The sequence below is a fragment of the Plecotus auritus genome (assembly GCF_963455305.1).
Source record: "Plecotus auritus genome assembly, chromosome: 8".
In the NCBI taxonomy this organism is placed as follows: domain Eukaryota; kingdom Metazoa; phylum Chordata; class Mammalia; order Chiroptera; family Vespertilionidae; genus Plecotus; species Plecotus auritus.
In genome coordinates, this window is record NC_137782.1 from 142903160 (window position 1) to 142909159 (window position 6000).

Sequence of the window (6000 nt, forward strand, 5' to 3'; positions counted from 1 at the left end):
ATAATAAAAAGCTAAAGGAGTTCATCACTGCCAAACCAGTATTATATGAAATGCTGAAAAGTATTCTTTAAGAAGAGGAGGAAGAAGAAAAAGGTAAAGTTAAAAATTATGAACAACAAATACATATCTATCAACAAGTGAATCTAAAAATCAAGTGAATAAAAAAATCTGATGAACAGAATAAACTGGTGAATATAATAGAATCAGGGGCATAGAAAGGGAGTGGACTGACAATTCTCGGGGGGAAGGGGGTGTGGTGGGTGCGGGAAGAGACTGGACAAAAATCGTACACCTGTGGATGAGGACAGTGGGGGGGAGTAAGGGCAGAGGGTGGGGTGGGAACAGGGTGGAGGGGACCTATAGGGGGAAAAGAGGAACAATTGTAATAATCTGAACAATAAAGCTTTATTAAACTTTAAAAAAAAGAACATAAAAAATAAAATATGTGATACCTGACTATTTAGTCTGGGGCACTGACCTCTTTTCCCTTAGATTTTCAAATTAAAAAATGACAACAGCCAACACAACAATAACCGTCCAGTGTGAATGAATCAAAATTATATCTTTTTTTATCAGATCAGCAAAAATATATATATTTTGGTGTGTCTCAGAATTTTAGTAATTAGTTTATGTGTGCCATGAGATGAAAAAGGTTAAAAATCACTGTTCTACATAAGTGCTTAAACTAACAAGCACTCTGTTTATAGGCTGGCTCTCTCTAAAGAGCCTAGTCACAGAGCTAAAATGATAATGCTATTCTAAAGCTCTGTTCCATTCATTCCTTCTGATGGAGCAAGGAAACAAACAAGATATCAACCATCAGGAGCATGGCAACTATGATTCCATCTTTCACAAGTTCTTTTTTTTTTTTTTTTCAAAATAACAAATAATACTATTAACTAGGCCCTGAAAGCACATATAACACAAAAAGCATGATTGGAAAGGGGAAAACGAAAATGGCATAATAAGCCTTCTCATTCTCCCATAACCAAAGTATACTAGTCCCACCCTTTGGAACATAGATGAACACAATGAGGATCAGGGAGTTCCTAACACTAGTCCCTTTTTTTCTACATAACCCAGAATGATGTAGCTCTCCATTTAAAAAACAGTAAAAAAAGATGAAAATGTTCTCCCTTGAAGCCCAGATGTTTTCTATCTTGCTAAACTCCAATTATTTCAACACATTATTTAGCTCCACTCACATCAGATCACAGCCACCTGTTATATCCTCTGCACACTTAGGACAGATTTAATGTTAAGTTTGTACTAATGGTAGAAAGTCAGAATGCAATTGAGAGGATGCTTTTAGAGTCATCTTGAGGTCAAAGGATGTGTATATGGCAGATTACCAGATAATCAAGACACTATTGTGTAGTGTAAACATAATCAAACCTAATTTTGTTACTCACCATTACATGAATTTGGATATAATCCAGGACTAAAAAACCTCATTATCTGAAGTAAAACTGCATGTAAGAGAGGTATAATATAACATTATAAGACTATAAAGAAATTCTTTTTAAAGTTCCATTATAATGTATTTTAACATAGGAATATTCTTTATTACCAAGATGGATTTTTCATATTTAAATGCCCTGTTTGTTTTTATCTTATCTAAAATCAAATATATTCACTCTGATATGAATGAAATATGTGATTTGAGGTATATATATATATATTGCCATTCTAATAGTAAATAAGTACTTGCAAAAAATAAATCCTAAGTAAATTCATGTCTATTCAGTAAATAAATGTTATTTACTGTTCCAGGAATTGTTCTCTGTGCTTAGATTCACAAAGAATATACAATGGCCTTATTGTAGTCAAATGTTGAAATAAATGTATAGTTAATACTAGAAAAAAAGTGTTCTTGCAAAGAAAAAATAACTGATATCACAAAACTAACAAATTAGATTATTCTTGAAGCTTCTGAAATAATTATGACTAATTTTTCATTATTCCAGCACTTTAAAAATTAACAGCAGATGATGTCATAAGACAGTGACTGGGTAGAAAAAGAGAGGAGGAAATAAATGTGAAAAGCACACACTCTCATTTTACTCATCTTTCTTGTGATTAGTTAGGCTTAACTGCAAATTAAGAAAGACATTGAGAACCCCAACTGCAAAGTTTGACCTTTAGATAAAATTGTTTGAAATTCAAGGATATTTACTTAGATTGACTATATTATCGCGACCCACAGGTTGAGAACCGCTGCTGTAGAGCCTAAGACCATCGGAAAACACAGATATTTACATTACGATTCATTAGCAGTAGCAAAATTACAGTTATGAAGTAGCAACGAAAATAATTTTATGGTTGGGGGTCACCACAACATGAGGAACTGTATTAAAGGGTCACGGCGTTAGAAAGGTTGAGAACCACTGGTCTATAAGGTTTTTCAGTGTAGCTAAAACACAACTAAGATTGGTTGTGGCTTCACTTTTCCCATTTTCCTTTATTCTCCATGGGATGTGTGGCAGAATTAGAGTATCCATTCTCGTTTAGTGTCCTATCTGAACCCTTACTATGACTCTTTCCCCATTCATCTTTAATCTTAGATAAACATCGTTTTAAAATTAACAGTCCTGGAAAGATCACTGTAGAAAGAAGAAAAATTTTTTCCATCTCAAATACAACTTCAAAGTGGCAGACTGGAAAATCTCTGCAGGCAAATGTGATGTCGCTAAAGAAATCACACACTTACCTGTAGAGATTCTACAGTCTGACATCTTCAAGCATCAAACCGTTCCATCTGTCACGCTTTTCTGTATGCAGTTCCTGGCGCGAAATAAATCTGGAGTGGTCAAATAACCACACTATAGCTAACTTATTGAACTTCAGCTTCTTCTAAACCAAGGGGATGTGGCTGCCTCATGATGATTTAATCTCACCAAATTAAATGGTAAAATAATAAGGTTAGAATGGTTAAAATCAGTTGTTATCCAAGGGAACCTGTTAGACATGCAAATTCTCACACCTACCCTAGGCCTCCTGAATCAGAATCTCAGAGAATGAAGCCCTGGGAGGTGATTGAAGGACCACTCAAAATGAAGGCTTAAAGAAAACAAAAAATTCTTGCTGGAACACCGAACTCAGAGATCTTTTGATGTTTGATAATAGATGAAAAAAATCAGACAAGCCTGGCTGGTCGTTGTTCAGTGGTTAGAGCGTCAGCCCACAGACCTAAGGCTCTCAGGTTCAATTTTTGGTCAAGGGTATGTGCCTTTGCAGATTTGATCCTTGCTCAGGAGGCAACCAATCTCTCTCTCTCTCTCTCTCTCTCTCTTCCCCCCCCCCCCCCACGCCTTGCATTCTCTCTAAAAATCAATGGAAAAAAATATCCTTGGGTGAGAATTAATTTTTAAAAGTCACACAAAATAATGTCTTCATAAAAATACTGTCTAGTATACATTTTTCTAAAATGATTATCTTAAAAATAAGCATAAGAATTGATAATGAAGAGAAACATATTCCTTTAACTCTTACTTTGCCAAAGGAATTGCAAAGCTCTGCTTATTTTCTTAGAAACAAAGAGTTAAGGAATCTAATTTAGAAGAAAACGTTTTCATGTTTGGGAGGATTAAAAGAGTACTGACGTCATTCAAATCATGAGCCATAATTCTTATTAGCTTTTATTGCTACATTCTTCACACAGCTTCGGAAAGTTATTCCTAAGAGCTCAAAGTATGTACTTAGACTGCACACAGAGAAGGAAAATGCTCTCACAATGAAATTATTTTAGCCTGACCCAATAATACTTGAAAGACTCACAACTTGTTCTCTATGTAGCGTATATTTTCAAAATAAAAGATGAGTTTATATAAATTTGTCTTTTGCAATATCCTTTATAATTTTCTCTCTTAAAAGCTAAATTTGTCTATGAAAGATCTAATTTCTGTATGTAATACCAAAAAAAATTATTTTCCTCTCTGGTACTATAAAAATCTTATGGATGAAGGGTTAAAAATAACAAAAAACAAAAATTATAATTTAACTTGACTTTGAATGACAATAAAATACACAATTAAATTTTTATATGGCAGAATACAGTATCTGAAATGTTGGTGTGCCTGTTAATTAATAACTTCTGGTAACATGTTAAAAATTCATCTTCAGTTTCATTCTTAATGAATTCATTTTTATTATTTCTGGACCACACCAATTTCCCATGATGTGATGGAAAAAACTGTAACATTCATAAATTGAATTAGATCACACACAAAATGTCAACTCACTCAGATTATAATAATAAAGTTTGGCTTATTCATTGAAAAGTGAAAGCTCTACTATGTCCAGATTCTGCAATTACAGTGCCAGAGATCAGCAGGATGTTTTAGATACTTCAAACAACCTGGAGGAAGTACATTTATTTAGATGAGGCTGAAGAGGCTCTCTAAATATCAGGTTTCTTTGCTTTTATTACATTTAAATCAAGTCAGTAGTGATGCAATTGCTGATCAGAAGCTCCAACTGGCAGCCTTAAATGCATTTGATAATAACAAAGAAATTATTAACCCATATATGCAATTTGATACACAAAATTTTTCAAAACATGGGGTTCACTGGAGGAAACAATAAAGAGGAATCCTATAAATTTAGCACCCTCCCAGGCAGTAAGGGAGCTATAACTATCTGATATCAACAACTAATAGCTACTACTATTTATATTAAACATTCTATACACATTTATCTAATTTTGTCCTTACACAAAACTGGTAAGGAAGGTATTATTAACAATTCCATTTTACTAACAAAGAGACTGAAGCTTAGAGACACATAGATGAGAAGGAAAGACATTATCTGAGTCTGCACAACTGTACCTCTGAGACAAAATGGTACGGAGGAACAAGCATAGAGCTGCAACTCAGGAAATCTGTGTTTTGAATATTTGACCTCCCACCCCACCTAAGCCTCTCTGGGTCTCAATTTCCTCATCTTTACAACAAGCGAAGTATCCTTTTTCTTGTTTTCTTTCCATGGCTAGGGAAACACTTGCCAGTGATAAATAACTGGGAAGATATAGGATGTTGTTATTATGCTTGGGGTAAACTGGGTAAGCTTTGGGGATGGCCTGGTCTCCTGCAATACACTGACCACCCCCCCCCCTCCAAACACAGACACACACACACACACACACACACACACACACACACACACACACACCTGCATCCATTGCTGTGGAAACTACTGAATTTGCCCTGGTCATAGCCCCACCCAAGAACACTGGCCTTCTGTCTTTGTTCATCCTCCTTCCCAGGTCTAGCCATGCACCTTTGTCCCAACTTGGTGATCCCAAAGCCACCCTTTCTTAAAGCAAGCAACAACTTCTCTTAAAGGACTGTGCCAGACAAGGCCACAGGGTTCCTCTTTTGACAGGGTAGCAGATTTCCTCCTCTTTCTTTCAAAGGATGACAGGTTTTTCAGTAAATGTGTGACTGAAATAGACCAATGCCCCAGGGCCTATGAAGAAGAAAAGCTTGGCTACAATGTGCCACACCTCAGGAAACTGAAATTCCTAACTGGATACAATCCTGATAGACACTTCAGAAGTTCCCTCACTCACAGAATCTTAACACTTCAGATCTGGAAAGGAATCGAGTGACTACTTAACACAATTCAACTATTTATTGAGCAATGACGGTGCTGGGCATTTCACATGTACTGTCCCATTTAATCCTTCTCCCAAATTTATATGAAGTGGAACTATTAATGGCCCATTTTGTATATGAGGAAACTGAAGCTCCTAGAGGTTTAATAAGGGTCTTGAACCAGGTCTTTTTGATTCTAAAGCCCATTTTCTTTTTTTTTTCTTTTTTTTTTTTTCTTTTCAAATTTTTATTAAGGTATTATATGTGTACATATCTTACCATTGCCCCCCACCCCCACCCCACTCCCATACATGCCCTCACCCCCCAATGTTTTGCATCCGTTGGTTACTCTTATATACATGCATATAAGTCCTTCAGTTGATCTCTTATTTCCCCCACCTCTCCC